The sequence below is a fragment of the Haliotis rufescens genome, unplaced genomic scaffold (assembly GCF_023055435.1).
Source record: "Haliotis rufescens isolate VD_foot unplaced genomic scaffold, xgHalRufe1.0.p SCAF_55, whole genome shotgun sequence".
Taxonomy (NCBI): domain Eukaryota; kingdom Metazoa; phylum Mollusca; class Gastropoda; order Lepetellida; family Haliotidae; genus Haliotis; species Haliotis rufescens.
Genome location: NW_025964279.1, coordinates 155,629 through 179,513, shown reverse-complemented (window position 1 = coordinate 179,513; position 23,885 = coordinate 155,629). Strand labels below are relative to the sequence as shown.

Below are 23,885 nucleotides of genomic sequence, written 5' to 3'. Positions count from 1 at the left end.
TCGGGCTTTCCTCCCACATTTAACAGTCGACACGCCGTGATATTACTGGAATACTGCGCAAAGCGGCGTTAAACCCAACTCACCCACTCATTATACATCTTTTATTGTAAATATGTTAGTATCTTGTCATAAATTAATGCTATAGTTGCCAGCTCGTTGTACAAATAAGGGGCGGCGCGGTAGCCTAGTGGTAAAAGCGTTCGCTCGTGATGCCGAAGACCCGAGAAACGGTTCGCCCCGATTATGTTTCTAGGTTTGTCAGCACCATACCCGTGCTCGTTGGTTTCACCGAAGTGGTTAAAGTCTGAGACCTGCATCACTTCGGGCTTTCCTCCCACATTAAGCTGACACGCCGTGATATAACTGTAATAATGTTAAAAGCGGCGTTAAACCCAACTCACTCACTCACTCACTCAACGTGCATGTATTTCAAATATCATCAATAAATGAGAATTACTAGCAGTTCAATTCCAGTTCATATTTAAACAACGCCATTGTACATACGATACACCATGGCTTCACAAAACAGTTGAGCCAAATTCGAGCTGACAGAAAGTTCAATAATGAAAGTAAGTTCCTTGTGTAGTAAATGCTGGTAGGTTGGGTAGCACAGTGGTTTAAGTGTTCTCTCAACACGCCGAAGGTTTCGAATCCCAACATGGGTACAATACGTGATGGTATTTCTAGTGTCCCCCGCCTCAATATTGCTGGAAGATTGCTAAAAGCGGCGCAAAACCATACTCTCTCACTTTGTCTCTTCACCCGAAATCAGAACATAACATTATGTATCTATTTAAACATTTTATTGTTATATTTATCTGAAAAATACAAGAGTGAAATAATATTATATCATACCGGTCAGCCAAATAGAATATTTGTTCTTTCTGGCCACGAATAAACATGTCATTTTCTTTAGGTCACGAGATGAGACATATTTGTCATTTGACAAGATATATCCTCTCAACCTTGTATTTACTTAGCCACCTGTCTTCGTAACCATCGGACCCGTGAAGATTCGGGGTAGAAGAGGTCTTCAGCAATCCATGCTTGCCGTAAAAGGTGACTAACGGGATCGGGTGGTCAGGCTCGCTGACTTGGTTGATGCATGTCATCGATCCCAAATGCGTGGATCGATGCTCATGATATATATCAATCACTGGATTGTCCGGTCCGGACTCGATTATTTACAGACAACAAACAAACAAACAAACACAGCCCTTGTAAACCAGTCCCAGAATGGACAAGAACATTGAAAACAACATTAACATCAACCAAATAGGAGTCTACGAATTTCTCTCACATATCATTAGCGTCCATCGTGAAAAATGGCAACCATCTTTTCTCAGTACACACACCCAATTTGTTTAAAGAGTCATGCCTTTATCATCTTTTTAACACTTCCCACAAAATGTTTCTTTTCATCTAGATCTGTTCCATTATTTGAGCCTCACTGTGATATGATTTATGTTTTGTAAAACCCCACTCAACCACTCACCCGGGCGATGCTCAATGTAATAAAGGGACGTAACTCGCACGCGCATGTAATGTTCTCTTGTGAGCAAGATTTCAGGAAAGGACAATTTCCACAAACTACCGGGGCCAGGGATGGCCCAGTAGTCTAAGGCGCCGCGATTCGCTGTGTTGCCTCCCTTGGGCACTCCCTTGGGCACGCCAGAAACCTATGATTGTGGGTTCGAATCCCGGTTCGCCCCGATTATGTTTCTAGGTTTGTCAGCACAATACCCATGCTCGTGGGTTTCACCGAAGTGGTACACGTATGAGACCTGCATCACTTCGGGCTTTCCTCCCACATTGAGCTGACACGCCGTGATATAACTGGAATACTGTTAAAGGCGGCGTTCAACCCAACTCAGTCAGTCAGTCCACAAACTACCTTTAGAATATGTAAAACCTACCACAGTTCAATGTTATATTACAGGCTCCAGTCTCCCCCTTGAATACAACTAAAAAGCAATGCATTTTCACGAAGAGTTTTTTATTATGGAAGAAAAACAGTAACAGTGTTACAGATATTGTATTACATGTACAACTGTTGTCTAGCAGACCGTCATCTTAACACTCTTAGGAACACGTGACCAGCATCGTGTTGACAGCCAAACTGGACTGATGGTTGTCATGGAGTATATTCTGTAACAAAGGAAAGTCGAGATTAAGTCGACGACAGGGTCAGTGGTTTCAAATATACGAGCTTGATTTAATAGATATGTTTGTTTGTTTGCCGCACTCTGCAATATTCCAGCTATATGACGGCGGTCTGTAAATAATCGATAATCGAGTCTGGACCAGACAATCCAGTGATTGATATCATGAGCATCGATCCACGCATTTGGCATCGATGGCATGCATCAACCAAGTCAGCCAGCCTGACCACCCGATCCCGTTAGTCGCCTTTTACGACAAGCAAAGTCGCCTTTTACGACAAGCATGGGTTGCTGAAGATCTATTCTACCCCGGACCTTCACGGGTATGATAGATATGTGTAAAAGTAAACACACAAAATCAAAATTCACTGAAATTATATAAATTTAATTATACCTGAAAACTATAATAATACTGATTACATGAATTATACGGCTCTCCAGTTTGATCAATCATCTCACTGTTCTTACGACAAATCACTTGTGATAGCAGGCCAGGATAGCTTGAATCAGCTTGATAGAAAGCATTTTGAAAGTCCCATCTGAAAGTTTCCCTCTCTTTCAAATTGTATCTTTCCGAGGCAAGGGAGTTAACTGAGTATAAAAGATTTTTATAGTGTGTTCCACGGGACTTTCAAAGTCAGTTAGCTTCCTTGCCTGGGGAAGATGTTAAATCGCTGTTCATCTCCAATGGGAATTAAAATAAGCGTTCACCAATAATTGCGTAAAGAGCACACGTAATGCTGGGCAGAATCACGTTAAGTCGAAGTCCAGCGGACCGTCGAATATTTGTCGAGTTAACCGTTGTTCGATACAAACGGAGTGATGTTAAATCGTAATGCTGACACAGATTCTGAGGGACTATCAAGTAACATTTTTAAACGATATGTTGAGACGATGGAGTTTGATGTTTCGCACAAAACTTGTTTCGGGTGCCTTAGTGGCAGACTTGGATACGATTTATTTTATGGGAACTATGAAATATAACGACATCCCCCATCGTGATGTTGTTGCAATAGTGCTTAAATCGGAGAGAAACTATACGTTGTTGTTGAGTGTTGTTTTGCGCCGCTTTTGGCAATATTCCAGTAATGTCACGCCGGGGACACCAGAAATGGGCTTCAAATATTGTACCTATGTGGGGAATCGAACCCGGGACCGGCGTGGCGAGCAAACGCTTTAACCACCAGGCTATCTGACAGCCCATAAAATACTGTTGACTGGCAACATCGTGGTTGGGTGCGTGCTCTGGTTGACGGGCGTACCTACCACGGTGGATTTAACCAGTCGTTGTGAGGATGATGGGGAGGTAGTTGGAGTGGCTGTGACCGCCGCCACCGCCGTGCATCATGTAGGGGATGGGCACCATGATGCCGTGAGAGTGATGGTGACTGCTGTGGCTACCACTGCTGCAACCACACGCCGTCGTCGACGTCACCAAGCACACTGGAAAACGAAGAGCATGGGTTGTGAGCAAAACACGGAATTATGCCTGAACATGTAATAAAACGGACAGGACTTTAATATCATATACGCCAATAACATAAATTATATTAAAGCTTTCATGATTGCCAGTATTCTAATTTCCTTCTTAGTCCACCCACATTGAGGCTGATAAACTTAAGGATACTTCACTTATAGTGTTATGCCAGAGCCATGCTGTAATGGAGTAGACCCTGGGTAGACACAAATTCTGTGTGTGTGTGTGTGTGCGTGCATGCGTGCGTGCTTGTGTCTGTGTGTGTATATATGTGTGTGTCCGTGCGTGCGTGCGTGTGAGAGAGAGGGGTTCTAGGTAGGGTAGCCTAGTGGTTAAAGCGTTCGCTCGTCACGCCAAAGACCCGGGTTCGATTCCCGACATGGGTACAATGTGTGAAGCCCATTTCTGGCCGTTATATTGCTGGAATATTGCTAAAATCGGCGTCAAACCCAACTCACTCACTAATACTGAAGCAACAATGTTATTTACATGTATGTTAATCATAATTGGAAATTACATTGTTTCCCTTCAGATAAAAAATAAAAGAAAGAAAGAAATGTTTACAGACCCAACATGATCACGGCAAAAATGAAAGCGAGGCACTTCATGTTTCGATGACAACAGAATACTGAATGATAAACCAACCGCAGCATCCTACTTTTTTATACTACTTAGTTAAATTCCGGGCCTCGCTGGGTTAAGCCGAAATTGATACGGATTAAGCCGAGGGAGGTCTCATTGCGTTAATTCACAGACAGACAGACAGACAGATTGTTTATTTGTCTCACCTCACAGAAATAATAAACATAAATACATATAAAAGGACATAACAGTGAGCCACCCGTTAAGGGTTACGAGAGACTTAAAATGTATCACAGTATGTACAGCATAAACATATTGGTGTACCGTTTTAACAATACAAAATAATATATATTCTGCGATATATTGCAATATGCGCCAATACCCCAACTCTAACAATTAACCATGTCTCTTTTGCAATTAAGTACTCAAGAAACAAGCACATATTTTATATTTATATTCATTTCATTTGTATTCGCTTTGTTTGTCAAATAAAAAATGTGAAAAATACTAACCAAACATGACCACGGCAAAAATGAAAGCAAGGCACTTCATGTTTAGATGACGACAGAATACTGAATGATAAACCAACCGCAGCATCCTACTTTTTTATACTACTTCGTTAAATTCCGGGCCTCACTGGGTAAGCCGAACTTGATACGGATTAAGCCGAGGGAGGTCTTATTGCGTTAATTCACAGCAGTGGCTCATGTGGCGTTATACTGCGATTACAATGTCAGAAAGAATTTACACCCAGAAACCAGGAAATGTTTGGTTTAGATGTGATGTAAATATCATCAGTGTAACGCAATCACAGTAATAACACGGAAGCCTAAATGATAGTTATTCATATATATTATACCATAAGATATATCAATATTATTTTTCTTAGAGAGTTTTACAACAATGGCCCCGGCTTAGACTTGGTCCCAAGAAACCTTTCGTCGGCTGGTCGTAAGAGGCGACAAAATGGATCGGGTGGTCGTGCTTGGTGACTTGGCTGATTTGCGTGTCATCGTACCCGTACATGGTATTCACAATATCATTTCACTTGATTGTCTGGTCCAGTCTCGATTATTTACAGGCCGCCGTCATAGAGCTGAAATATTGTCGAGTGCGTCGTTAAACAACAAACAAACAAACTACAAACACTAACCACTAAAACGAAAGTAACAAAACCTGGAACCTGAGTGAGTGAGTGAATTGGGTTTAACGCCGCTTTAAACAGCATTTCAGTTATATCACAGCGTGTCAGCTTGATGTTATAAACATATATATTTCATGTGTGAATCTTGATTGATTAACAAAGTAAAGATTTATAATAATACCGCTCCTGATGTCATCAGTTTTAATTTAAGTCAAGGGGACATAATATGTAATTATTTTGAATAAAAATACAGTTGTCGACTCTGAGGTAAAGAGTTGTCAGCAAACATCAGACATATAAGCGTTAAACGATAGTTTGAACTCAGATATTAGATTGAAACCTGACAGATGTGAGGTGAGGTGAAATGGGGTTTAACGTCGCGTCCAAGATTATTGCACTTATAAAGCGACGCGCATGCACGTGTTTGTGTGTGGCTGCTTGTACTAGTCCGGACTGATGCCGATTTATAGTGCTTGCCCACTGAGATACCAGGCCGCAGTTTAACATGAATACCCCACTCAGACACAGTATACTGACTCCGAGCCGACCAGTCCTTGTTTTAGCCCCTTAATGCCAAGCGCCAGACAGGGTAACAACAAGTACCATCTTTTAACGTCTTTTGGTATGACGCGCTCGGGGATCTAACCCTGGACCTTCCGTTCTCCGGGCGGACGCTCTACCACTAGACCACGGAGGCGGTGAAATCCGCCAGAAGGTGATATAAAGTCATGAACGGATTTCAATATTTCTAAATTAATCTTTGCTGTAACATTTCCTTTTCCTAAAGAAGAAAAATACGATCACAATAACACGATTTGGTTTAAAACAACAACATGTTTCTTCTTTTGCTAGATAGTTGGGACACAAGTAAACAAATAGTGACGCGCATCGTCTGGTAGCCACCAGAACAATTTGGATGAGGATGAGTATGGTTTTACGCCGCTTTTAGCAATATTCCAGAAAGATCACGGCGGGGGACACCAGAATTGGGCATCAAACATTGTACCCATGTGGAGAATGGAACCTGGGTCCGCGGCGTGACGAGCGAACGCTTTAACCACTGGGCTACCCGACCGCCCCAATTTGGATGACCTGTCAGTGTATAGAGGTCACTGGAGCCAAGTCTCGCGCCACAGTGCACAATTTAGTACAGTCTAGATCCATGCTTTAAATCGAGCTGCAATGCATTGTATCACCTTTGAGGGAGAATCCATTTGATTTGTATTCCGAGCCGCATCCAACAAATTTAATTACTAAGCACCTTGAAACAATCTATTAATTTTCACTAGTATCTTTTTAACACAAAACATTTGATGTTTTGGTATTTTCTACGAAACAAACTGTTCAATTTTTCACCTCAGCAAAAGACATATTTCTGAAAATAAATCCTCTCCAGACCTCTCCTTCCCCCTATCGCCAACACAGACACGCCAACCCCGTTGTTCTAGCAGCGGTGAAAAAAAATGCCACATTCCAAATCACTGGAATGGTGAATTCTGGAGTAACGTGTTCAACAGTTTACAAGTGAGTCAGTTTGATTTTACACCGCTTTTAGTAAACTTCCAGCAATATCACGGCGGCGGACGACCGAAATGGGCTTAACAAATTGTAACAGTATGGGGAATCACTCCCGGACCTTTGGCATGACGAGCGACAGCTTTAACCACTGGGCTACCCTCGTAAATAATAAGACACAAGTACGTAAGTTTTGAAATATTTACAGATGAGTGTAGAAATACAAACTACGGAAAGACTTCCGCCCGTATCCCCACCTCCAAAAGTTATATATGTGTCCATTGTCGCTCAATCCTTTGAATTATATCATTATATTTTTTGAGGGGGGATACGGCCGGAAGTCTTCCCCTTTTTACAACGGTAAAGTAGAAGAATGATTATAATCATCATTTAAGAATATCCAAAATGGGAAGTTTTGACACCATGAACTATTTTCTATGCTATTATATCAACAAGTGTTTCTCGTAAACATCACAGCAACTGAAGTTCCGGTTACATTTTACGAATTCACAGGTTACGCGTGTAGCACGTGCTGCACGTTTTGCTCGGTGTACATACAAGAAGCTGTCACTGAGATTTGTCTATTTCACTGAGCAGAAACGTCACCTTTGGACCAGTGGATTTCACTTCCAGTGAGTTTTTGTACATTAAATTATTTCACAATATCTTGTTCAATTATTTCCAACAGTTTGAAAACAAAAATGTAGTTAGCTGTAAATACTTAAATCCATGAAAATATAGCGTTTGTTAAATGCATCCGTCGGGTTTTTCATCACACCCGTGTATGTTATACTACTGGAACTTGTTCAGAAGTAACTTTCCATGCAAGCGACCTTAACCTATTAGCTTCATGTGGGGGAAGAGCCCGAAGTGATGCAGGTCTAAGACGTTCATTACTTTGATGAAACCCAAGAGCGCGGGTATGGTGCTGACAAACCTAGAAACGTAATCAGCGCAAATCTGGGATTCGAACCACTATCACGAGGTTCCTGGAGCGGCTTAGGGACTACTGGGCCAGCTGTGCTCTCTCACAGTTATTGCTATCAACAGGTTATATATCATGGAATATGTTACTCTATGTTCACCTTGGGTTGTTTTAACTAAGAAATCAAAATAAATTCGTTGTTTTCATCTCGAGTGAACACTTTATGCCGGAACTACGGCCACTCCGCCTCACTATGGCTTTCAGTGGTATTGTCATGCGCACACTCCAGCGCAGTGGTGACCACTGCCACAGGCTAATTTGCATATGACGTGACCGGAATTTCTCTTGTTTGAAAATAGAGAATACCACACTCATTCTCGTCAGATGCATTTTGGTATTATATTTATTATCCATGTTAAATATGTATTTTAGTGTAAATACAAAACAACTTTCGTTCGTTAACAGACAAAACTGAAACCGGTTACAAAATCTGGTTGCGCATGAATATTGATATATGCCCAAACATGGGCATTGTTGATATTTCTATTCATACGCATGAACAACATGTTCTTGCTGTTGTGTGTGCAAACATGACAGCACCGACGCTCAAGATCTTAGTTTAAGAATTTCTTCAACTTATGGTAATTCAAGCGCATTGTTGTTAGTACGGAGGACATATATAAGAAAATTTTTAAAATCACATTTGAATATCGGACGAACAGACGGTCACTCGTACCGCCGGGGTCCGGTCTGTGCAATCAAACTGGTTCGGTTTCCTTGATCTATCAGCTGATTTTATATCCTGTCCGTACCATTTTGGAAGAGGAAAGTCAGTTTGCCATGTTAACTGTACAACCATACACTGAAGACGTTAAAATCAATAAATTCACGTCTGCAAGGTCACCATCGGAATGAGAAAAGACAACCTTGACAATGTATATATATACCTAAAAAAGTTCCCTCGCTGTTCGTGTGGCTGCGATGACAGCACGCGGAGTCGCACAAAAATGTAAACAAAGGATAACGACGCAAATGTAAATAGTTTTTAAACGTTTGGGATTGTTTCGCAATGAACTTTTACCATTCTATAACATATATTTATCTGAATGTGTAGAATAGTCTAAAACGAAACTGATGAAAAAAAATCCATATCTTGAATGGACTGTGTAAGATGTGACGAATCGTCACATGGCGCTAGCCTGTGGTAGAGGTACGATGCTGGCCGCATGGAACTCTGGGTAGGAGAGAGTTTCGTGCGGAGGTTTTCGCTTGGTCATCGATAGTGTTGTGTGAGGGCCTCCCACCTTGGTGAACTATCCCTTCATGGTTGAGGCACCTGATTCAAATGGGGGTGCGGGATCGGGTGGTCAGGCTCGCTGACTTGGTTGATATATGTCATCGATCCCAAACGCGTGGATCGATGCTCATGATGTGAATGACTGGATTGTCTGGTCCATACTCGATTATTTACAGACTGCCGTCATATAGGTGGAATATTTCTGAGTGCAGCGTAAACAAAAACAAAAACAAAAAACATGGGGTTGGGAATACAGAGGTACAGGGATGAAAACAATCCCCAGGGTCCGAAGTCATCTCCCAATCTGACGGTGATTCCGTTAAAAATTACCTAATAATGTAACTTTAAAGAATTTTGATGCAATGATCGGAAGAATTGTACCTGAAACTAATATTTTTTCAAGAATAATATATTCCAATATCGTGTTATTTTAGTTGCTGCTTTGCTAAATATATTTAAAATAATAATAAGTACTACTAACTTTGGTTCAGCTGCTCGCTATTGTCGGATATTTTTCCACGTTTGGAACATTATAACCACTGACCGTCGAGGCTCCCGCGCCCCGCGAAAACTCTTTTTTGACAGTACAGACTTGTTCACATGATATTTCCGGTGTTACGTGCTCACGGTCATGTCTTTCCGTTAGGGGAAAAAACCCATCAAAACTCACTATGGCGTGTATAATGCACACCCCCTTTATACAGCTGCATGTGTTTTTAGGAAAATAAAGTGCGCACTATACTCAAGAAAATACGCTGCTTGAAGTCAGAATATATGTTTTGCGAAATACGTCAATAAATGAATGTTTGACCGTACATGTTTGCTGTGATGCGTATCTTATATGCTTTTAACATTATCATCACCGCATCGTGCATATTGATGAGTGCGGTGTGAAACAAACAAACATGTGATGATTGTGTCATATGTGGCCTTGTCAGTGGAAACAACTAAAAGGTTTTAATGTCGGGCAGCCAGACATTGGATGAGTGCTGGCTGGGATGTATACTTGTCAACTATACTTTGTACATCACTTGCTTGATAACGGTGCGAAAACCTACACCGAAACATCGCTCCTAATTGTAATATAGAAGTAGTTCATCCATATATCTTATCCTTACTTCTGACATAGAAACTAAAGGGGGACAACTCTCGCGATCTAGACTCTGAGGTCATAATGTGAGCCAGATTTCAGGAAGGCCAATTTTCTCCGACTACTGTGAGAATATATACAACTAGTTCAATGTTCTATAGACGGTTCCAGACTTTAAATTCTCCTTTGAAGATAATACAAAAAGCAATGAATCTGTTTACCAACAGTTTTATTTATGGAATAAATAGAAATAATAACATTATGTTGAATATTTCAACGTTTCTTGCAGCCCGACAGCTTTTTCATAGACTCGTTGAAACACGTGACCAGCACGTGGTGACAGCCAAACCGAACTGTGGGTCGTCATGGAGTTTGTTCTGAAACAAAGGAAAGGGAAGATTAAGACAAACCATTAAGATATTACGAGCATCGTCGGGGTGCGTTGACACCAAACATTCTATTCATCGAGCCAGATCACCAGATCCCAAAACAGTTTCCTCTTACGATTAGTGGGCGGTCGGGTAGCCTAGCGGTTAAAGCGTAAGCTCGTCACACAGACTACCTAGGTTCGAATCCCGACATTGGTACAATGTGTGAAGCCCATTTTTGGTGTCCCCCGCCGTGATATTGCTGGAACCATACTCCCTCCCTCCCTCCCTCCCTCCCTCACTCACTCACTCTTACGATTAGTATGAACGACTGGGACCTACACTAACCACTGTGTGGACTCGAACCAGGGCCTTCGGCGCGGACAGCAAAACCCTCAACAACCAGGCTATCTGACAGGCCCTAAAGTACTATTGACTGGCAACATCGTGGTTGGGTGCGTGCTCTGGTTGACGGGCGTACCTACCACGGTGGATTTAACCAGTCGTTGTGAGGATGATGGGGAGGTAGTTGGAGTGGCTGTGACCGCCGCCGCCGCCGTGCATCATGTACGGGATGGGCATCATGATGCCGTGAGAGTGATGGTGACTGCTGTGGCTACTACTGCTGCAACCACACGCCGTCGTCGACGTCACCAAACACACTGGAAAACGAAGAACATAGGAGTGTTAGTTAAACACGGTCATCTGTGAAAACAGATAGGGCCTAAAGATCATTTAGGCTGACAATATTACTTGAAATTAGTGAGTAGAGCTCTTCGCAGATATTCTAATAATCCAGCAATACCAAGCCGACTGGAGAATTGAAGTCCTGTGAGAAATCGAACCCGACCAGCCAACCACTTTAAACGTTAGGCAGCTCCACCGCCTAGAATAAGGAGCAAGTTGGGGTTAACAATAAATCAATAAATCAATAATAATTTTCTGATATGCACAATTGATAGGGATGTGCAATGGAACTGGTATACAAATATATTGCAACACGTCCCTCAGCAATACACGTATCGCAATACAACCTAAATACGTATTGGTATTTTCTAATGCAGACACCAAGGAATTAATATATAATTATATGAATTATTTCTACTATCTTGAGGCATCTGGGTGGACTGGGTTACAATCTAGATCATTTACAACATAATCATTCCATATTGATGACGTCAAGGTAGTCTCGTTTATCCATACCATCCATCTCGCAATCAGAAGTCTGGATTATTGAATGAAGAAGTACCGTTTTAACAATACAAAATAATATATATTCTGCGATATATTGCAACATGTGCCAATACCCCAACTTTAACAATTTTCCATTACCCTTTTGCAATTAAGTACTCAAGAAACAAGCACATGTTTAATATTTATATTCATTTCATTTGTATTCGCTTTGTTTATCAAATAAAAAAAGTGAAAAATACTAACCCAACATGATCACGGCAAAAATGAAAGCAAGGCACTTCATGTTTAGATGACAACAGAATACTGAATGATAAACCAACCGCAACATCCTACTTTTTATACTACTTTGTTAAAATCCGGGCCTCACTGGGTAAAGCCGAAATTGATACGGATTAAGCCGAGGGAGGTCTCATTGCGTTAATTCACAGCAGTGGCTCATGTGGCGTTATACTGCGATTATACAATGTCAGAAAGGCGAATACACACCCTGAAACCAGGTAGTTTTGTACCTAATTATCACTGTTACGTTATAATTAGAAACATTTAATAAAATTAATGCAGCCGCTATCAAAATAAATCAAACAAAACAATAATAGCTCTTCATAAATATCTTCATTGTTTTATATATGACTATTACTACGAATCAGAAAGACCTTTTCGTCTAGTAACCAAACAATACTAATAATAACCGCGAAAACAATATCAATAACACATATAGTCTGGAAGTTAATTTAAGGTACCGACGTTTACTACAATATCTGAAAAACTATTGGACCTACTCCAGTCAAAGTTGGTATGAGATTATTAAACAGTCATACATAACTGGACATACATTTAAAGACAATCGGTGCATGAATAAAAAATCTGTCTATTTTTTTATAGCAAATACAAACTGACGGGCAATAGGAAAGTATCTTCTTGAAAACTGGATTTGACCAAAACATTACAAACATTATCAAAACGTTACTGGATTAAAAACAGTTGCCGAAACACTGCAAACTAAGGTCCAAACTCAAGCTTGATATCTGTATTCAATACATACAGACGTCAAAATCAATAAACTCAAGTCTGCAAGGTTACCATCGGAATAAGAAAAGACAACCTTGACATTGACAATATATTTTTATGCCTAAAAAAGTTCGCTCGATCATCGTGTGGCTTCGATTACAGCAGGCGGAGTCGCACAACCAATGTAACCAAAGGATAACTACGCAAATGTAAATAGTTTTTAAACGTTTTGGGATTGTTTCGCAATGAACTTTTACCATTCTGCAACATATATTTATCTGAATGTGCAGATTCGTCTTAAACGAAACTGATGAAAAAACATATGCAATATCTTGAATGGACTGTGTAAGATGTGACGAATCGTCACATGGCGCTGGCCTGCGTAGACTGGTTCCCGGATCCTCCGCTTGGTGTCGCTGCTCTTGCTCCGCGTCCCAGTCTGTCCCAGTCTGTCGCAGGAACGAACGGGAACCAGTCTATGGCCTGTGGTACTTTGCTGGCCGCGTTGAACTCAGGGTAGGAGAGAGTTTCGTGCGGAGGTTTTCGCTTGGTCATTGATAGTGTTGTGTGTGGGCCTCATGCCTTTGTGAACTATCCCTTCACGATTGAGGCACCTGATTCAAATTGGGGTGCGGATCGGGTGGTCTGGCTCGCTGACTTGGTGGATATATGTCACCGATCCCAAACGCGTGGATCGATGCTCATGATGTCAATGACTGGATTGTCTGGTTCAGACTCGATTATTTACAGACTGCCGTCGCATAGGTGGAATATTGCTGAGTGCAGCGTAAACAAAAACAAACAAACAAACAAACATGGGGGTGGGAATACAGAGGTACAGGAGTGAAAACAATCCCCAGGGTCCGAAGTCATTTCGACAACTTAATGATATATCATATCACAAATGCTTTCAGAATATTTAGACAATATTGTTTTCCTGACCTCTTTATGAAATTAAATCTTTATTTGCTAGAAGATGTTATGTATCGCCCTCGTGGTGCACGTGAAACGTGTTCTCATGGCGTTTTCCTTTTGGCATCCTAATCCCTGTTGACTTCGGAATGTGTATATTTGTTAAAAGAGTGAAACAATACATTTGAATTCGAGTATTATGAACAGCCAGAATTATAAGGCATTGTTTGATATGCAGAGATTAAGATTACCGTGTGTATTGTCTCGTAAACTAAGCCGGAAGCAGCAATCAGCTGTACACGCGTTTCCTCCAAGTCTGTCGGTGATTCCGTTAAAAATTACCTAATAATATAACTTTAAAGAATTTTTGACACATATATTTTTTTCAGGAATAATATATTCCAATATCGTGTTATTTAAGTTGCCGCTTTACTAAAAATATTTAAAATAATAATAAGTACCACTAACTTTGGTTCAGCTGATCGCTATTGTCGGATATTTTTCCACGTTTGGAACAGTATAACCACTGACCGTCGAGGCTCCCGCGCTCCGCGAAAACCCTTTTTTGACAGTACAGACTTGTTCACATGTTATAAACCTATTCATTAGGATCTCTATTAAGTAAGAGAGTTCTTTCTATAGGCATTAAAACCTATTGTGAGGTTTTACTTTCAAAGTAAAACCTATTAAGAGGTTTTACTTTCAAAGTAAAACCTATTATGAGGTTTTATTTTCGTTCTGGAGGTTTTACTTTGAATGTAAAACCTCAAATCCCAGGTTTAACCAAGTAACTGAAAAAATGACTACAAGTAGCAATTCAAATTTTAATTCAATTAAAATTGAATGTCATGTGTACAGTGAATGAAGACTGGGTAACAAAATGAAAGTCGTCGTCGCTAATATTTCCACTTCAGAGTCTCTGGTGAAAGGACAGCGAGGTTTCAAAACACGTGCTTTTAAACAAGTGCTTATCAATGCTACACAATTTGCACATGAAGTAACTGCTAGCCGTTACGTCACAACTACCTCTGTGTAACAGTTGGATTGTTTAAAGTCGTAAATCTTGTAAAGCAAAAGACACCTTTTAAATTTGCGAATTTTCGTTTTGAAAAGTTTAAAAGAAGTGGAATATTGCAACACAAACATTTAAAGACCAAAGATTTCACTTTCATTTAAAAGTAAGTAGTTTAGTTGTGTTTTGTTGTTGACACATCCAAGTGCTCTTGACCGCCTGGCAAGTCAGCGAATTTCACGTGCAAGTTATGATATCACGTCTTCAAGGAAGCGCTATATTGAAGCGCCTTATTTATACATGCTCGTTATAACATTTAATCAATTTAGACGGTTTATAAGTATGGAAAAACACTTTCCCTCGGTTTTGGTAGACAGAGCATGCCCTGGGGGTCGGGAAAAACCGCGGGGGTTTCGCCCCCTTGTTTTTTCCTTCTCCCTAGGGCATGCTCTGTCTACCAAAACCCTGTAAGCGTGTTTTCTCCAATCCATATTTCCGGTGTTACGTGCTCACGGTCATGTCTTTGCGTTGGGGGAAAAAACCCATCAAAACTCACTATGGCGTGTGTAATGCACACCCCTTTTATACAGCTGCTTGTGTTATTAGGAAAATAAAGTGCGCACTATACTCAAGAAAATACGCGGCTTGAAGTCAGAAAATATTTTTTGCGAAATACGTCAATAAATGAATGTTAGACCGTACATGTTTGCTGTGATGCGTATTTTATATGCTGTTAACATTATCATCACCGCATCGTGCATATTGATGAGTGCGGTGTGAAACAAACAAACATGTGATGATTGTGTCATATGTGGCCTTGTCAGTGGAAACAACTAAAAGGTTTTCATGTCGGGCAGCCAGACCTGGGATGAGTGCTGGCTGGGATATATACTTGTCACCTATACTTTGTACATCACTTGCTTGATAACGGTGTGAAAACCTACACCGAAACGTCGCTCCTAATTATCCCCCGCCCCAACGAAGTTGGCGGGGGATTGAAAATGGGTTCCGTCCGTGTGTGTGTGTGTGTGTGTGCGTCCCGAAATCGTTTCCGGAGCATAACTCAGAAACCGTTAAATATTTCTCTACGAAACTTTGCATGTCTATCAGACTCATGCTGAACTGCTGCCTTTTGCTATTTAGGAATTTTATAAATTTTTATTTTTTACGTTTCCATTGCAACAAGTTGGACTTAGGTTCTATAAGGGTGGTGTTCGTTTCCGGAGCATAACTCAAAAACCGTTAAATAATTTCTTACAAAACTTTGCATGTTTCCGAGACACATACTGAACTGGTGCCTTTTGCTATTTAGGAATTTTATAAATTTTTATTTTTTACGTTTCCATGGCAACAAATTGGACTTAGGTTCTATAAGGGTGCTGTTCGTTTCCGGAGCATAACTCAAATACTGTTAAATATTTTCTTACAAAACTTTGCATGTCTAGTAGACACATACTGAACTGGTGCCTTTTGCTATTTAGGAATTTTACAAATTTTTATTTTTTACGTTTCCATTGCAACAAGTTGGACTTAGGTTCTATAGGGTAGAGTTTGTTTCCGGAGCACAACTCAAAACCCATTCAATACTTTCCAACAAAAACTTTGCATGTTTACCAGACACATACTGGACTGGTGCCTCTTGCTATTTAGGAATTTTAGACATTTTTATTTTTCACGTTTCCATGGCAATAAGTTGGACTGAGGTCCTACAGGGGTGGTGTTCGTTTCCAGAGCGTAACTAAAAAACCGTTAAATACTTTCTTACTAAACTTTGCATGTCTACCAGGCACATACTGTACTGGTGCCTTTTGATATATAGCACTTTTAGAAATTTTTATTGTTTATGTTTCCATGACAACAAGTTGGATTTAAGTTTTAATATAGGATTGGTTTACTTAAGGAGTATAACAAATATACTGTAAAATATTTCCTTGCCAAACATTGCATGTCTATATAATAAGCGCATACTGAACTAGTGCCATTTGATATTAAGGAGTTTTGGAAATGTTTGTTTAGAATTTCCATTGCAGCTATTTTGACATGGCCTAAGAGAAATGTTGGGTCAGTTACCTGGTTTGGGACCATAACGTGTTAAAATGGGCGGGGGATATAGATGACTTTGTCAACTATACGCTTGTTGTAATATAAAAGTTGTTCATCCATATTTCTTATCCTTACTAAGTTCTGACGTAGAAACTAAAGGGGGACAACTCTCGCGATCCTGATTTTTTTCAGGAGGTTTTTATGTGAGCCAGATTTCAGGAAAGGCAATTTTTCTCCGACTACTGTGAGAATATAAACAACTAGTTCAATGTTCTATAGAAGGTTCCAGACCCTTAATTCTCCTTTGAAGATAATACAAAAAGCAATGAATCTTTTTACCAACAGTTATATTTATGGAATAAATAGAAATAATAACATTCTGTTGAATATTTCAATGTTTTCTTGCAGCCCGACAGCTTTTTCAAAGACTCGTTGAAACACGTGACCAGCACGTGGTGACAGCCAAACTGAACTGTGGGTCGTCATGGAGTTTGTTCTGAAACAAAGGAAAGGGAAGATTAAGGCAAACCAGTGATTGATAGTACGAGCATCGTCGGGGTACGTTGACACCAATCATCCTATTCATCGAGGCAGATCACTAGATCCCAAACAGTTTCCTCTTACGATTAGTGGGCGGTCGGGTAGCCTAGTGGTTAAAGCATTCGCTCGTCACACAGACGACCCGGGTTCGAATCCCGACATTGGTACAATGTGTGAAGCCCATTTCTGGTGTCCCCCGCCGTGTTATTTCTGGAACCATACTCGCTCGCTCACACACACTCACTCACTCACTCACTCACTCACTCACTCACTCACTCACTCACTCACTCACTCACTCACTCACTCACTCACTCACTCTTACGATTAGTATGGACGACTGGGACCTACACTAACAACTTTGTGGACTCGAACCAGGCCCTTCGGCGCGGAGAGTAAAACCCTTAACCACCAGGCTACCAGACGACCCCTAAAATACTGTTGACTGGCAACATTGTGGTTGGGTGCGTGCTCTGGTTGACGGGCGTACCTACCACGGTGGATTTAACCAGTCGTTGTGAGGATGATGGGGAGGTAGTTGGAGTGGCTGTGACCGCCGCCGCCGCCGTGCATCATGTACGGGATGGGCACCATGATGCCGTGAGAGTGATGGTGACTGCTGTGGCTACTACTGCTGCAACCACACGCCGTCGTCGACGTCACCAAGCACACTGGAAAACGAAGAACATGGGAGTGTTAGTTAAGCACGGTCATCTGTGAAAACAGATAGGGCCTTAAGATCATTTAGGCTGACAATATTACTTGAAATTAGTGAGTAGAGCTCTTCGCCGATATTCTAATCCAGCAATACCAAGGCGAGTGGACACATTGAGGTCCTGTCAGAAATCGAATCCGGGTTTGTGGAGACTAGCCAACGCTTTAAACGTTAGGCAGCCCCACCGCCAAGATTAAGGAGCAAGTTAGGGTTAATAAATAATAAAATAAATAATAATTTTCCGATATGCACAATTGAGGGGTGTGCAATATTACTGGTAAACAAATATATTGCAACACGTCCCTCAGCAATACACGTATCGCAATACAACCTAAATACGTATTGGTATTTTCCAATGCAGACACCAAGGAATTAATATATAATTATATGAATTATATCTACTATCGTAGGGCATTTGGATGGACGGGTTGCTGTTCACATTAACATTCCATATTGATGACGTCAAGGTAGTCTCGTTTATCCATACTACCCATCTCGTAATCAGAAGTCTGGGTTATTAAATGAAGAAGTACCGTTTTAACAATACAAAATAATATATATTCTGCGATATATTGCAATATGTGCCAATAGCCCAACTCTAACAATTAACCATGTCTCTTTTGCAATTAAGTACTCAAGAAACAAGTACATATTTAATTATTTTATATTTATATTCATTTAATTTGTATTCGCTTTGTTTGTCAAATAAAAAAGTGAAAAATACTAACCCAACATGACCGCGGCAAAAATGAAAGCAAGGCACTTCATGTTTAGATGACAACAGAATACTGAATGATAAACCAACCGCAACATCCTACTTTTTTATACTACTTCGTTAAATTCCGGGCCTCACTGGGTAAGCCGAACTTGATACGGATTAAGCCGAGGGAGGTCTCATTGCGTTAATTCACAGCAGTGGCTCAAGTGGCGTTATCCTGCGATTACAATGTCAGAAAGGCGATCACACACCCTGAAACCATGATGCTGTGTACCTAATTATCACTGCTACGTTACAATTTGAAAAATCTAATAAAATTAATGTCGCCGCAATCAAAATAAATAAAACAAAACAATAATAGCTCTTTATAAATATCTTCATTTTTTTATATATGACTATTACTACCAATCAGAAAGACCTTTTCATCTTGTAACCAAACAATACTAATAATAACCGCGAAATCAACAACAACAACAACAAAAATAATAATAATAGCAAATACAAACAGACGGGCAACAGGAAAGTATCTATTTGAAAACTGGATTTGACCAAAACATTACAAACATTATCAAAACGTTACCAGATTAAAAACAGTTGCCGAAACACTGCAAACTAAGGTCCAAAACGCAAGCATGATATCCGTATTCAATATATAACCATCAAAAAACTATTTCTTATTTTTTTGGGCCTCTATCAACATGGGTGTATGCTTTCTTTGGCCCGACAGTAAAGCTAAGGGTATCAATTATTTGTATATCACAGTACGTAACAGTATAGCCCAGTCTTCAACAACTATTAGGGACGGTCGGGTAGATTAGTGGTTAAAGCGTTCGCTCGTCACGCCGAAGACCGACATGGGTACAATGTGTGAAGCCCATTTCTGGTGTCCCCCGTCGGAGACCGCCTCCGTGGTCTAGTGGTAGAGCGTCCGCCCGGAGAGCGGAAGGTCCGGGGTTCGATCCCCGGCCGAGTCATACCAAAATACGTTAAAAGATGGTACTTGTTGTTACCCTGTCTGGCGCTCGGCATTAAGGGGATAAAACAAGGACTGGTCGGCTCGGAGTCAGTATACTGTGTCTGAGTGGGGTATTCATGTTAAACTGCGGCATGGTAACTCAGTGAGCTAGCACTATAAATCGGCATCAGTCCGGACTAGTACAAGCAGCCACACAAACACACACACGTACATGCACGTCGCTATATAAGTGCAATAATCTTGGACGCGACGTTAAACCCCATTTCACCTCACCTGTCCCCCGTCGGAATATTGCTAGAAGCGGCGTAAAACCATACTCACTCACTCAACAACTATTAGTGGGTCACCCATTATAAATGTGAATAATTGTTGAATGCCCTGAAACGAAATGAGTGGTGAAAGAGAAAAGAAATGCCCGTTTGAGAGAAACAATGTACACTTTGAAGCAGTGACTGTAAACTATCCTGTCTCTAACAACAACAACAACAACAACAACAACAACAACAACAACAACAACAACAACACCCCTCTTCCCACTCTGCGATAATAAATAGCAGGTCCCCAAGAACAAAAAAATACATGTAAAACATGTCTTTTTTAAAATGCATCTTCTTGTGTTTAGGACAATTAACTGTTATATTTTATTTTATCTGCATAATTATTTTAACGGAGAAAAATAAAATGAACACATTTATGAGATCGAGTTTTAGCCAAATTTGACTTCAATTTCTCATGAAATATAAACATTTTGTTCATTCTAATGATTAACTGTCTTCATTGACCTTCAAGTGACCTTCAAGAGACCAGGCAACCCAAACCACATGTACTGTTTACAGACCACCTGTATTGTTGACAGACCACCCCATGTTGTTTACAGACCACCCCATGTTGTTGAGTTACAGGTAGCTGGGCGTCGTTTTTGGAGGTCCAGCTATATAAACCCAAGTGACCATTGAGGTCAACAAACAATTTTTTCTTCTGAAAAGAAACAACACACACAACAACTTTGAAATGAAGGTGTTCGCTGGTTTGGTCGCCATTGTTCTCGGTAGGTAACCAGTAGCACGTGTTTTGTCTTCAGTTTGTCTGAGGGAGACTTTGTTTGTTTGTTTGTTTGTTGTTTAACGCCGCGCTCAGCAGTATTCCAGCTATATGACGGCGGTCTGTAAATAATCGAGTCTGGACCAGGCGGTCTACTGATTGACATCATGAGCATCGCTCTACGCAACTGGTATACGATGACATGCATCAACCAAGTCAGAGAGCCTGATCACCCGATCATCTTAGTCTTATCCGGGGCGGTCGGGTAGCCTTGTGGTTAAGGCGTTCGCTCGTTACGCCGAAGACCCGGGTTCGATTCCCGACATGGGTACAATGTGTGAAACCCATTTCTGGTGTCCCCCGCCGTGATATTGCTGGAATATTGCTAAAAGCGGCGTAAAACCACACTCACTCACTCACTCACTCAGTCTTATCTAACGACAAGCATAGTCGCCTTTTACGGCAAGCATGGTTTACAGAGGGAGACTGGTCTAATTGACCTCTAAGCATGCTGTTTTCACCTGATCAGAAATCTTGCATTAATGCTACTCGCGTAATTCGAGATTTTGCCAGTCACCTGAGTAGTAAATTCTAAGCTTTGCAGATGATTTTGTGATAGGTTTTATATGGCAACCCCAACCAAATGAATTTTAGAATCATCATAAAAATACCAAAGTCATAGTTCGGACGAACAAATAATAGGGTTATGGGTAATTGTTATCGTGCGAATAAGCCAATGAGTCATACATGTAGGTTAACGTTAAAATGTCATTTACCTATTTCCTTTCTTAACTTTATTTCATCTAGGTATGCTGGTGTCGTACTCCGACGCCTGTTGTTGTCATCACGGCAGCCACAGCAGCCACCACAGCAGGCACGGCATCCCAATCCCCATCCCCTACCCAATGGGCGGCAGCAGCGGCGGCAGCCACTCCGCCAACATCCCCCTCATCATCACAACAACAGGAAAATAAACACGGGTAAGTATATAACCCTATACATAAGTCAATTATGCCAAATAAGTGTTGTGTTTCTCTCGAGCCAAACCCGAAGTAAGTACAAGAAAAGGGGTGATAACTCTTAACTGACTGATAACAGAAAATTGCAAAACCTGAACTCACAAACGGAATGAAAGAACAGGTGTCATATCAGTATTTTTGTCACTGTAAAGGTGACGGCAAATGAGATGTACGTTGTAAAAACGCGGTCGGGCGATGTTCACACTGTCGACCACTAGTTCGCATGTTTTAGAACGAACCAGTTTATCGCTGGAATAGTGCAAGAGGGTTGCGACGTGAAGCTGTCCTTGAGGCCCACGTGCGTATTCACGCGTAGTTTGTGTTAATCCGAATGCACTGCAAGGTACACATGGCATAGTGGTGTCGTTATTCCCGTGTTTAAAATCACGTTTTATCCAGGGTTTGAATCCCAAAAGCGCCCTCATGTTTCTAGGTTTGTCGGCACCATACCCGTGCTCGTGGGTTTTTCACCAAAATGGTAAACGTCTGAGACCTGCGTCCCTTGTTCTTGCGGCTTTTCTCACACATTAAGCTAACACGCCGTTATATTACTGAAATACGGAGCAAAGCGGCGTTTTATCAGCTCTCTCTCTCTCTCTCTCTCTCTCTCTCTCTCTCTCTCTCTCTCTTCAGCGGTGTCGGGGGCGACGGAGTAGCCGAGTAGTTAAATCGTTCGCTCGTCACCTATGTTTGATTCCCCATATGGGTACAATGTGTGAAGCCCTTTTCTGGTATCCCCCGCCGTTATATTGCTGGAATATTGCTAAAAGCGGCGTACAATCATACTCAATCATTGAGAAGTGTCGAAAGCGATTCTCAGCATGGAATTAAGTAGTGTCTTTGTTTCAGGTGATTGTTAGTTAAACTGATAAAAGTTGTCTAAATGCGTCTGTTTCCAACACATTCCACAAACACATAATCCTGAAATAACGTTATGTATAAATTTAAAAATAAATGGAACCTCCGAATATTAAGGAACCCTCAAGTTTATTTATTTATCAAGAGTTGAAAAAGGGATGGGTATAGGCTGGTAGAACTCGGAAGGGGTGAAAGTGGAATTGGGTGAATATTTTAAGAAACTTTTGACAAACTTGTAAGAATCGGTTACACTTTACAATGTTCATTTTATGTAAAATTGATGATTTGGTTCTTTCTGTTTCAGGTATTCCTGTTACCATGGTTACTGCATGTACCGAAGTTCTCAGGTCCATACATACAGACCCGGGTATTTCCATCTAGAGCTATGCCGTTTATTTTATGTTGTTTGTTATGATCTCGTGAATAAACTACTTAAAAGTCACCACAAGACGAATGTTATATCCCAGTCACAAATATTATCCTGCCATGTGCACCATGAAACCCCTGTAATCCGGACTGTACTTTTCTCTGTGAAATCATTCTGATTACAGATGTCTGAATAAACGAGTCATGGGTTCTGAGTGACGGCATTGATACCTTGCATTTAGGTACTCGTTTTGGATCGGTTACTGAATGGCCATTTTTAGAGATGCCGAACCTTTTATCAATGCATTTGCAATAAATTATGATTTTTATCTCGAAACAGAACATCTATCAAATGCACTTGTGCGAACATGACCGAGCATATCCCGATTGTAATGCAAGGACGATAACTCTCGATATGTTTATCGTCTGCTTGCTGTCAAGATGTCGGTGACATGGTTCGCAAGCGGTAAAGTGATAAAGATATTGTAGATAAACAGACTAACATTATGCTGGTAAGGTAAATTCGTTGTCAACCGTTCCCTCGTGGTATATGAAATGTTATCATACCTCCGTGTCAGAATGATTAGATCTGACTGGTTCACGTAATCTTGACAAAGTACCATGTACACAGTGTGCACTCCTATGTACCCCATCGACTTTGGACAGAATTTCTCGCTTTTCTGAGTCATCGTTCACTCGTTAGTTCATGAATTGGGTTTAAAACCGCTTTGAACAGTATTCCAGTTATATCAAGGAGTATCAGCTTGCTGTGGGAGGAGAACCCGAAATGATGCAGGTATGGTGCTGACAAACCAAGAAACCAAGAAGGGATATAAAGAATACTTTCTTTGCATTTTTTGAAAACGAGAAAAACAAACCTTAGTTCTTCGAGTGCAAAATTGTAACACATATCTGGAACAACCTTA

General features: G+C 40.8%; 4 long non-coding RNA genes across 5 annotated transcripts; 1 reads left to right on the top strand and 3 right to left on the bottom strand.

The window, feature by feature from the left end:
• Positions 1 to 1,985: 1,985 nt before the first annotated feature.
• On the bottom strand, positions 1,986 to 4,802 carry LOC124121439. 2 transcript variants are annotated; one of them, XR_006859038.2, is made up of 3 exons: positions 4,734 to 4,802; positions 3,429 to 3,605; positions 1,986 to 2,148 (listed from the first exon to the last, which is right to left on the bottom strand). It is a non-coding gene; the product is annotated as an uncharacterized LOC124121439 (long non-coding RNA). The 2 variants fall into 2 exon arrangements; XR_007218578.1 differs by lacking the exon at positions 4,734 to 4,802 and adding an exon at positions 4,208 to 4,276.
• Positions 4,803 to 7,395: 2,593 nt separating this feature from the next.
• On the top strand, positions 7,396 to 23,035 carry LOC124121416. The gene is made up of 4 exons (XR_007218576.1): positions 7,396 to 7,512; positions 20,578 to 20,723; positions 21,524 to 21,696; positions 22,898 to 23,035. It is a non-coding gene; the product is annotated as an uncharacterized LOC124121416 (long non-coding RNA).
• LOC124121428 lies at positions 10,409 to 12,054 on the bottom strand. The gene is made up of 3 exons (XR_006859031.2): positions 11,998 to 12,054; positions 11,046 to 11,222; positions 10,409 to 10,569 (listed from the first exon to the last, which is right to left on the bottom strand). It is a non-coding gene; the product is annotated as an uncharacterized LOC124121428 (long non-coding RNA).
• Positions 17,066 to 18,768, bottom strand: LOC124121429. Its single transcript, XR_007218577.1, has 3 exons — positions 18,710 to 18,768; positions 17,761 to 17,937; positions 17,066 to 17,225 (listed from the first exon to the last, which is right to left on the bottom strand). It is a non-coding gene; the product is annotated as an uncharacterized LOC124121429 (long non-coding RNA).
• Positions 23,036 to 23,885: the final 850 nt, after the last annotated feature.